The following is an 11,850-nucleotide window of genomic DNA, read 5'->3' on the forward strand; positions in this document are numbered from 1 at the left end:
GAGTTCAGCCCCCTTTCTGACAATGAGGGTAGGTAGGATAGATGAGGGTAGAATCACATTCTTCCTAAACTACTCTTACTAAACTATATTCCTAGATATTACAATGCTGTATTATATCAATCTCATGTTGCAGAGTCAACCATTAAAAACAAGGATAAAGTCTAAACATATCTATTTCTCCATCTCCCCATTCAGAATTCCTCGTAGGAAAACCAGTTGCACCCCTGGGCAGATGTTGGAGGAGGAGCAGCGCTCCCTGAGGACATGGTATGGGTGCTGTGGCAGCAGCTTCTGGTCTAAAAAGAGATGCCGAGCTGCCCAGAGCAAAGTGCCCATGGGTGAGATACCATGGACCATTCGTGCTTCCTCCCACTGCCCTCGGCCACCGATCAGTGTAGAATCTGCGCTTGAAAATGTGTTATTGTTATTGTTGTTATTGTTAGTTAGCTAGTTAGCTAATGGAGATGTGCATGGAAGACAAAGTTTTGGAGCTCACTTGCCTGGCATGGGTGCTGCAGACCAGGAGACAATAATTCTCAGCTGTCCTCACTCACCCCTTGCACATTCCTATTTCGTGTGGCTTCTCAGGGAAACCAACTATTCTTTGTGGAAGCTGAAAAGCTGTATAATACTGAGGCAGGCAGCCTCAGAGCCCAACATTTCTTTGAATAACCTACTCTGGCTTATCCTCCTGCACAGAGTAGAACAAGCCACACATTTCTGCAGAGTTGTCCTTGACAAAATAATCACAGAATGGCCATAGCTGGCCTGAACTGGATTTAGCAGGTTTTCAATGCCATCTTGGCACATTAAGTGACCTATTAGCTCATTAAGTGTGAAATACATATAAGCACCCCACCTCTGGGTAGAGACTTAACATGCTAATGAAGGAAAATTGATCTCTTCCTCCATCCTGGGGAATTGAACCTTGTCTAAAGAAAATGCGTAGTCATCCCCAAACTCTGGGTGCCTGTGTGAAAGCTGATCCTGAATATTCATGATAAACTTATATTTTGTTGTCTGCTCCCTGTAAAAGCCTGCTTCCTCAAGCTGCCTTTGAGCAGTCTTAGAGCCAGCAGCCCCCAACTGTTCCTTTCCTTGCACAATGAAATAAAGGTACCTTTCTGATCTCCAACCTCCACCTCCTGTTTTTTGACTATGATCAGTCACACAGAGAAAAACCTGAAGTTTCCACCTGGCAACAGTTCAGCCATACAGTTAAGGGGCGGAAGAGAACGAAAACCAAAAGTAAATGTGCCTCTCGTGGAGCCGAGTTGAGGGTTTTCACTGTTCTTATGGGAGAACAGCGTGTGTGGGGTGAGGCGGGTGGAAGATACATTGCTTCTCCTACTCGGCTTTTGAAACCCAGCCTTGTCCCTTATTCACAGTTACGTTGGGTGTCCTTGGCTCCCAAAGTAGATATAGAGCACCAGGCAGGAATATAAACAAAGTAACAATAGGTTGAGAATATTTCAAAACCTGTCTCTTAAGGGTACTTTCTCAGAGAAGAGGATTGGGTTTTTGTTTGTTTGTTTTATTTTATTTTTGTAACTTTTTTTACCTGCTCATTTCTTTTCTCTTTATCCTCTTAAAAAAAAAAAATCTTGTATTAACATAACTACTCATTTCAGTAAAATTAATATGTGCCTGAATATATATAAAACCCCTAATGTAGTTCAGAGATAATCACTGTTTTTTGTTATATATTTCCGGGTTTTGTTCTCTGTTTATTTTAGGGTACATCCAGATTTTGATGATCATGAAGCTTATATAATTTAGAGGTCTGCTTTAAATAAAATAATACATAATACATAATAAGTACAAATTTTAAACCCAAAGAAAATCAAATCCATTGCCACTGAGTCAATTCTGCACCACCAGGGCTCCTTACAAATTTAAAAGTGAATATTTATTCAAAATTAGCAAAGAAATCATAATGAACAACAAATTTTTAAAAGCTGATAAATGCTAAAAACATTTTCTCTCAGTTTTTCTTTGTACTTCTTTTGGGGTATTTCCTCCTATCACATTTGAATGTCAATATGAGCAATAATTCCAGAATATGAATTTGAGGCTTATCAGGAACAATTTTAAGGGATTTTAATACTGAATTCTGTTGTGTTGAGTTACAAAACTAGGTTGTATAATCAAATCAGTGTTGCCCTCTGAAGCTATTTTACTGGAACAATGTGAGCTTGGGTTCAATGACTATTTTTCTCTGCCCAGACTGTTCTGAGTAGCTTGAAAAGACATTAAATGTTAATTTCATTTTCACCAATACGTTTGCATGAAATTGGCTCTTTGACAAAAATGGAGGTTAAAAACTAAACACCAAAACCAGACGTTATACATTCACTTTTCATAGGTTTTTTTAGATTCCTAATATAAGAAACTTGCACCCAAATAAATAGAAAAAAGTAGAATTTCATACTGAAGTTTCTAAATCCCCTATTTCCCTTTGATATGTGATGTTATGCTACCAAACGCCTTTCTGTGGGAAAGTTTATCTTTCAGCGTGAGCTTGTATGTATGTTGTCCTTCCTAATATTAAATGTTAAAATGTACTCTTTTTCTTTCTTTCTTTTTAATTGTGGTGAAAATATATACACCAAAACATTCACAATAACGACCACTTCCACATTTACAATTCAATGACATTAATTCCATTCTTCTAGTTGTGCCACCACCATCATTATCACTATCCTTTTCCAAAATATTCCACCCCCTTTAACATAAACTCAATGACCTCCAAACAAAAATCTCCCCTTTCTCCCTGCTTCCCATTCCTGGTAACCATTAATAATTTTTGGTTTCTGTATAGTTGCTTATTTGATGTAACTGAGATCATAAAGTGTCCGTTTGGGACTGACTTATTTCATTCAGCCTAATGTTTTCCAAGTTCATCCATGCTGTGGCATACACCAAGGCTCCATTCCTCTTTATGGCTGAGTAATATTCCACTGTATGTATATTTCTCATTTGGTTTATCCATCTCTTGATGGACATTTGGCTGTTTCCACCTTTGGCTATTGTAAAAATTGGTGCAATGAACACTGGTGTACAAGTTTCTGTTTATATCCCTGCCTTCACTTTCCCTGGATATACACCCAGGATTGGGATTGCTGGGCCCTGTACAGTCTCTGTGATTCGGAACCAACTTGACGGCACCCAACAACAACTATGTTCAGTTTTCTGAGGAACTGTCAAACTGTTATCCCCAGTGGCTTCACTGTTTCACTTTCCTACCACCAGTGGATGAGGAGTTTCTTCACAACCTCACCAACACCTGCCATTTTCTTTTTTTTTTAATCATTGTCATTCTAATGGGGATGAAGTGGTATCCATTGTGGTTTTGATTTGCTTCTTAACAGCAACAGGTTAGTTTTTTGTTTTCTTGGTAATGGATAATGATGTTGAACATCTTCTCCTGTGCTTCTTAGCCATTTGAATATTCTCCCTGGTGAACTGTCTGTTCCCCCAAATTTTCTCCCAATCAGTAGGTTATCTTTTCACTTTGTTGATAAAGTCCTTTGATGACCAAAAGTATTTCATTTTTATGAGGTGCCATATATCTATTTTGTCTTTTGCTGCTCAAGCTTTTGTTGTCATATCTAATAATTTACCATTAAACATTAGATCCCACAACCTCACACCTATATTTCCTTCTGAGAATTTTAGGTTTTAGGTTTCACATTTAGATCCTCCATCCATTTTGAATTGATTTTTGTGTACAGTGTGAGCATAGGTCCTGATTCATTCCTCTGCATGTGGAAATCCACTTTTCCCACCACCATTTATTGAAGGGACTCTTCCTCATTGAATGGACTTAGCACCCTTGTTGAAAGTCAGTTGACCATAGATGTATGGATTTATTTGTGGACTTTCCATTGTATTGGTCTATCAAACCCAGTGCCGTCTAGTCGATTCCGACTCATAGAGATCCTATAGGACAGAGTAGAACTTCCCCATAGAGTTTCCAAGGAGCACCTGGCGGAAGTGAACTGCCGACCCTTTGGTTAGCAGCTGTAGCACTTAACCACTATGCCACGATATGTCTAGTATTATACCAGTACCAGGCTGTTTTAATTATCGTAGCTTTTTTTTTTTTTATAGTATATTTTGAAATCAGGAAGTCTGAGTCCTCCTACTTGATTCTTCTTCATGATTGCTTTAGCTATTGAGGGTCCATTGACCTTCAAAATAAATTTGAGGATTGGCTCTTGCATTTCTGCAAAGAAGGCAGTTGGAATTTTAATGGTGATTGCATTGAATTTATAGATTGCTTCGTATAATATTGACATTTTGACTGTATTAAACCTTCCAATCCATGAATATGAAATGTCCTTCCATTTATTTAGGCCTTCTTTATAAAATGTGGAAACCCTGGTGGCGCAGTGGTTAAGAACTATGGCTGCTAACCAAAGGTCAGCAGTTTGAATCCATCAGGCAGTCCTTGGAAACTCTATGGGGCAGTTCTACTGTGTCCTATACGGCTGCTATGGGTCAGAATCAACTCGACAGCAATGGGTTTGTTTGTTGGTTTTATAAAATGTACTCTTGTATGTTGTGGTGAAATTAGATGATCAGTTTTTAAATTTGTCTTTACTTGATGGTATTAAAATTGGGCAATGTTTTGCTTGTTTTTTTTTTTTTTTTTTTTCCTGAAACACTGAGGCATATTTTATTGGAACATACAATCCAATGTGGGAACCATTTTTGCTGGGTATTTAAAGATGAACCAAGCAAAATTCTCACTCTTGGCTAAGCTATATCTTGAGTGGGGAAATATTACAAAATAAAATAAGAAATGAGTGTTAAAATAATGTTACAAGTAAAGTGGGTGGGTCTGTACAGAAGCAACAAATAATTCAAAAGATTATAGATGGCTTTACAGAGGAAACCCATTTCTGTTGGATCTTAAAGGATGACTAAGATTTCAGCAAAAAGAGATTGGAGGAAATGTATTTTAGAGCAAAGGAAGAGAATGAGCAAATATACAACGGAAGGAGGTAAATGCTATGGATTAGCCAGGGCTTACTCATTGAGGATGAGGTTGAAAGATCATTTGGAACCTGGGACATGGAATTTATTCTGCAGCAAGTAGAGTCTTTGAAGGTTGTTAGGCACGATCAGGGCTGTACTTGAGTTCCATGTCTCTGATGGCAGGAGGAGAGAATGGAGATAAACATCATTTAAGAGGTTGTTGTATATTTCAGAAAACATGTGAGAGTCCAACCATTCTAGGCTTGTCTGGACCATTGTTCCGTGGTCAGTCATGGATGCAGTTTCCTTCCATCTTGATATGTATCCACTAAGGCACTGTACTCATCTACAAAGTCAATGCTTGACTGCACCACATCTGTGATAGTAGGAATGGGAAAGAGTGACTAGTAGAATGCAGGTTCAAAGTTCTAGAACAAACCTACAGTGACATAAACATATTCCTGCTCATATTCCATTGACAAATATAAATACATGGCCACAGCTAGCTATAAGAGCAGCTATAAAAGGTATGATCTCTAGCTGGTTTGCCATGAGCTCATTTTGTAAAATGCATACAATATTTAGAGCTAAAAGTCTGCTATAACTCTAAATTTTAATCCATCAGAAAGCTGAGTTCACAAGGCAAGCAGGTATACTAAATTGCAAAAGAGAGCAAGCCCCTTTGAGATGGTGGACCACAAAAATCCTGAAATATTTGAGAAAATATGGAGGTAAGAAACCAGCTAAATACTAATGAATTTCTTTAAGACTATGAAGGTACTAGCCTGACCATGTGGACTCTCCAGGAGCCCCAGATACAAAGCAAATACACGTTTTCACAAGAAACTTTCCTCTTAGTTACAGGGCAAGACAGATGAGAGAGCCCCTTTGCTGGGGCAGGCAGACTGGGAATTCCAAGGTTTGAGAGTGCCGCAGAAGTATCCGGCTTTTGGAGAAATACCCATGCCTTCACCAGGAGCCTTGGTTTAAGTAACAAGTAAGAGCAGCCTATCTTTGGAACAGGAAGAAGAGCACAGAGAAAGAAAGCACCCATGTGACAGCTATGCAAGGTCTGCTAAAAGCTGAGAGAGGAACAGGAATACTGAGACAAATTGTCTGGAACTCCAGGCCTATCACATAAAGAACAGTGCAGTGACAGAACTCCACTGGAGCAATTTGAAGCTTAGGGTACAGTGAATGTAGCTATAGTAACAACAACATTCAAATCCAGCTGAACTACAACTACATTGAACTGATGCTTACCAAAAACATCTTAACATAAATGAGGTGTTCCAATTTTAAACCATAAATATTATTATATCAATATCTATTTTGTTTTAAACAATGCCTAGCAATCAATAAAGAATTATGACACATAGAGAAATCAATTAAAAACTAACCATAAAGCAAGCAATAAAAACAGAGAGGTCAAATGTTGGCATACTCAGAGAGAGCCAACTGTGGTTTAAAATAACTGTGATTATGATGTCAAAGGATCTAATAGAAGGGTGACCAACACACTTGAACAAGTGGGATTTCAGCAGAAAAATGAAAACTATTAGTAGAGTCGAATGGAAATGCTGTAATGAAAGGCACAATATCAGTGATGAATTTCTTTAATGGGCTTAACAGAAGACTTAATGTGTACATAATAGAGGAAAAAATGAGAAAATGTGAGATAGACCAATATAAATTTACCAAACTCACAGCTATCAGAACAACAGGCAGAACAGACATTATGTCAATTTGTATTTGATTGGTAGGAGCTAAGTAGTAACCTCTGGTTCCTTGGTACTTGGAACCAGTGTTCATTTTGTGAGTCTGATTTATAAAAAAAAACTCTCAACAGTGCAGCTGTTTTTACAAAAAGCCCGTTGCCGTCGAGTCAATTCTGACTCATAGCAACCGTACAGTACAGAGTAGAACTGCCCCACAGGACTTCCAAGGAGCGGCTGGTGGATTCAAACTGCTGACCTTTTGGTTAGCAACTGTACTCATAACCACTGTGCCTCCAGGGCTCCTTTTGCCCACAGAATCCTTCAGTATTGCAACTTGAGGCTTGAATTTTTTTCTTCAGTTCTTTTATTGAGAAGTGCCAAACATGTTGTTCTGTTTTGGTTTTTTAACTCTAGGTCTTTGCACACTTCACTATAATACTTTGTCTTCACAAGCTGCCCTTTGAAATCTTCTGTTCAGCTCTTTTGCTTCATTGTTTCTTCCATTTGCTTTAGCTAGTCTACTTTCAAGAATAAGTTTCATAGTCTCTTCCAACATTTATTTTGAACTTTTTCTTTCTTTTTAATGACGTTTTGTTCTCTTTCTGTGTGATATTCCTGATGTCATCACAAAACTCTTCTGGTGTTTGGTCGTAAGTGTTCAGTGCTTCAAATATATTCTTGAGATGATCTCTAAATTCAGGCGGGATATACTCAAGGTTGTACTTTGGCTCTCGTGGACTTGTTTAAATTTTCTTCACCTTCAACTTGAACTTGCATGTGAGCAATTGATGATGGTCTGTTCCCCAGTCAGCCCCTGGCCTTGTTCTGACTGATGATATTGAGCTTCTATATCATCTCTTTCCACAAATGTAGTGGTTTGATCCTGTGCATTCCATCAAGTGAAATCCACGTGTATAGTTGCTGTTTATGCTGTTGAAAAAAAGGTATTTCCAATGAAGAAGTCATTAGTCTTGCAAAACTCTATCATGCGATCTCCTGAATCAGTTCTATCACCAAGACCATATTTACCAACTACTTATCCTTCTTCTTTGTTTCCAATTTTCCAATAGTCTGATCATTGGTAATTATCAATGCATCTCGATTGCATGTTTGATCATTTTCAGACTGCAGAAATTGGTAAAAATCTGCAATTTCTTCATCTTTGGCATTAGAGATTGGTGTGTAAAGTTGATTAATAGAGGCATTAACTAGTCTTCCTTGTAGGCATCTGGATCTTATCCTACTACTGACAGCATTGTACTTCAGGATACATCTTGAAATGTTCCTTTTGCCAGTGAATGTGATGCCATTTGTTTTCAATTTGTCATTTGTGGCAAAGTAGACCACAGGATTGTCCAATTCAAAATGGCTGATACCAGTTTGTTTCAGCGCACTAATGCCTAGAACAACGATCTTCAAGCATTCCATTTCATTTTTGACAATTTCCAGTTTATCTTGATTCATATTTTGTACATTGCACTTTCCGATTATTAATGGGTGTTTGCAACTGTTTCTTCTCATTTTTAGTCATGCTGCATCAGCAAATGAAGGTCTTAAAAGCTTGACTCCACCCACATCATTAAGGTCAACTCTACTTTGAGGAGGCAGCTCTTGTCATATTTTGAGTGCCTTCCAACCTGAGGGGCTCATCTTCTGTCACTGTATCAATGTTCTGCTGCCACCCAAAAGATTTTCACTGGCCAATTTTTTCAGAACTGTGTCACCAGGTCCTTCTTCCCAATCTGTCTTGGTCTGGAAGCTCCACTGAAACCTGTCCACCATGGGTGACCCTGATGGTGTTTGAAATGCTGGTGGCGTAGCTTCCAGCATCACAGCAACATGCAAGCTCCCACAGTGTGACAAACTGACAGATGAACGATGGGACACATTCACATGTTTCAGGGATCAAAATGTGGGCATATTTGGGAGGGTCTGTTATTCTGCCTACCTCAGAAAGGCTTTAAGTTCCCTTCAAACTCTCCTATTTACAGCCACTACAGTATAGTTGGAAATTTTTGTTCCTACTTGTTTAAAAACAGTCAAAAAATATTTTAATTACCAATAGTGCAGCCACTTCTACTGCTCCTGCTACTATCACTAGGTCTCATTCTGTGCTTGTCTAGATTTACCAACATCTTTTACCACTTCTTTGCTCAACGTTACTTTCTGGCAATATTGTTTAAGAAATATTTCTTTTCTTGCTGAAATACATTACTTAGTTCCTTATATGAGATACTTTATTTTATTCTCACACTTTAATAATGGTTTTGCTGAGAATAAAATTTTATTCTCATTGGTGAAATATTCATCTGTTGTTATATAGGATTTTAACATCTTCTCATGGAGTTTAATATGTTTATCCGTAATGGTCTTGCACTTTCTTCATTAAAGTTACTCATGGAGAAATTGTGTTGTTATTGTAAATGGTTGAATTTTTTTCTATTATATTTTTGGGTTGCTTACCTGTAAAGAAGCAAAATGTTATTGATTTTTATGTTTTATACAATGACTGGGCAATTCTAACAGTTTGTCTATAAATCGTGTTGACTTTTCTATGTAGATGAGCATATCTTTATAGAATTTGGTTTTTCCCTTCTTCTGTTATATTTATTTTATATCTTAGTTCTTTATCTTGTCTTATAGCATTGGCCAGGTTTTCTGGCTATTATAAAAATATGTACATATAATATAAAAGTTGACAATAAACATGATTAAAGGTTATTTTTAGATTTTCTGTTGATGAATCATGCCTTCCTTCCATTTTTAAAATCTACTTGTTTGTGGTATATTATTTTTAATAGACAGTTAGATTTGGTTATTTATATTTTATTTAGGATTTTGCACCTATGTCATTTTTATAACTATTTTAAAATGTGTATATCGTCTTTCCCTCCACTAGAATGTAAGTTCAAGGGGATAGAGACTTTGTATGCCTTTTCACCAGTTTCTCTAGTAATTAAATATATGCTTAGAACATAATAGGTACCTGATACACATTTGGAACTTTGGTGGTGCAGTGGTTAAGAGCACAGATGCTAACAAAATTTTGGCAGCTCAGATCCACCAGCTGCTCCTTGGAAACCTCATGGAGCAGTTCTACTCTGTCCTATAAGGTAGCTATGAGTCAGACTCAACTCGACGGCAACAGTTTTAATACACATTTATTGAATTAACAAGTAAAGAAATATGTTCATGAATGAGATGATCTTTGATTTTCTTTGCTTTTACTTGCTCTAATCAGTTTTCAAATCATGGTAATATTAGCCTCATAGAATTGAGAGGCGTTATTGTCTTTCTATTTTCTCAAATATCTTAGATCTATTTTAAAGTTGGAATTGACTTTCAGAAATGACTAGGTAGGTAGTAGTTGAATTTCTAGACTTTGCAAGAACTCATAAATATTCTAAACTTGGGAATTTTCTGGGGCATAATTCAGTGACAACTGTTTCAATTAAGGACACTAAAATAGGTCTGCTTTTCTTCTGCAAATAGATAAATCATATTTTGAGTAGCTAAGAAATTTCAAGATCCTCAATATATACCCAATCTGGGGATTCCTTACACAGATAAGCAATTATAAGGGAGGCAAAATAGAGATTTGGTAACCCAGAAACCCAGTGCCGTCGAGTCAATTCCAACTCATAGTGACCCTATAGGACAGAGTAGAACTGCCCCACAGAGTTTCCAAGGAGAGCCTGGAAGATTCGAACCGCCGACCTTTTGGTTAGCAGCCGTAGCACTTAACCACTAGACCACCAGGGTTCCCAGATATTTAATGCAGGAAATAAAAATAAAAATAAATTTTTATTAGACCCTATGTTTATTTTTTTTGTTCATTTGTTTACTCCAGTAGAGTAAGGTCTTAAAAGAGATTTGGTAATGCTTCTATAATTTTAAAACCTTACTCTACTGGAGTAAACAAACAAAAAAACAATAAACAAAAGGTCTAATAAAATGTTTTTGTTTTTTTATTTCCTGCCTTAGCGTAATTCTTAACCTCTTTAAGGAAACTCAAATGGCCTCCCTATTGATTTTTAAAAATTGAGGAAAAACTAAGTAAAAAGGAGAGTTTGGGTTTTCAAAAAATTTTAATGGAAATTTAGAGTTGAAATACATACAGATACTTTCATTCAATCCACATTGTTTTTAGGAAATGCCAGCAAGGTTTCAATCATGACTGTGAAGAACTGAGATCATTTAACTTTAGAACTATTAAAAAAAAAAAAAAAAAAGAACTATTAGTGAGCATAAAATCATATTAGCCTCATCAGATTTTTGGCATTGTATCTGACATCACTTACACCATGTATTTATAAGCTACAAAGACCATAAACATGCAACACACAATTATATAATCCAGTGTCGACTGTTTCAAATTCTAAAATGTACTATTTAACTTATGTTTTGGGTAAAGATGAACAAGAAGGAAAATATTTCTTCTTTAGTCCTTCAGCCTATGATACATCTTCAGCTCCATGACGATAGCACCTTCCATGTTCTGGAGGATCTAGATTTTATTATGAGGTTATTTGCTTTCATCTTGGTCCATGCAAACTGTCTATTGACGGTGCCCAGATGTCATGCCACCGACCATAGACTGAACAACCTCCACCCAGCTGAGAACTGTATATTGTCTCAGTTTTGGAGCTAGGTTAGTTGTCTTTACCATTGGAGCCTCCATCTGCTGACATCCAGCACATGACCACTTGACAAGAATGATGCCCAACGAAGCCTAAGACTTTGGTCAACTTCCATTTGACTTAGTCATGTTGATAATACCCACAGGTCACTTGCAATCTTTTGACACAGAAGTAGAAAAATAGAGGGGTGGCATTTGGGTGGCAGAGAAAGTTCCCTCTGACGGAACATGCCCGATATCACCCCAAAATTGAGGTAGTGGTAAAATGTTTTCTATTATACTGTTTATAATCTCCTTAAGGAAGTAAGTGTGCTTTTAACTATAGGACTGTTAAGATTCGCATCTTACCAATTAACATCACCATAACTTTATAACAACAATTGTAAGGATGGCGTAGGACTGGGCAGTGTTTCATCCTGTTGCGCATAGGGTCGCTATGAGTCGGAACTGACTTGATGCACCTAATAACAACAACAACAACTTTATAACTTTATACAAATGCTTAATACA

The sequence above is a fragment of the Loxodonta africana genome, chromosome 3 (genome assembly GCF_030014295.1).
Source record: "Loxodonta africana isolate mLoxAfr1 chromosome 3, mLoxAfr1.hap2, whole genome shotgun sequence".
Classification (NCBI taxonomy): Eukaryota; Metazoa; Chordata; class Mammalia; order Proboscidea; family Elephantidae; genus Loxodonta; species Loxodonta africana.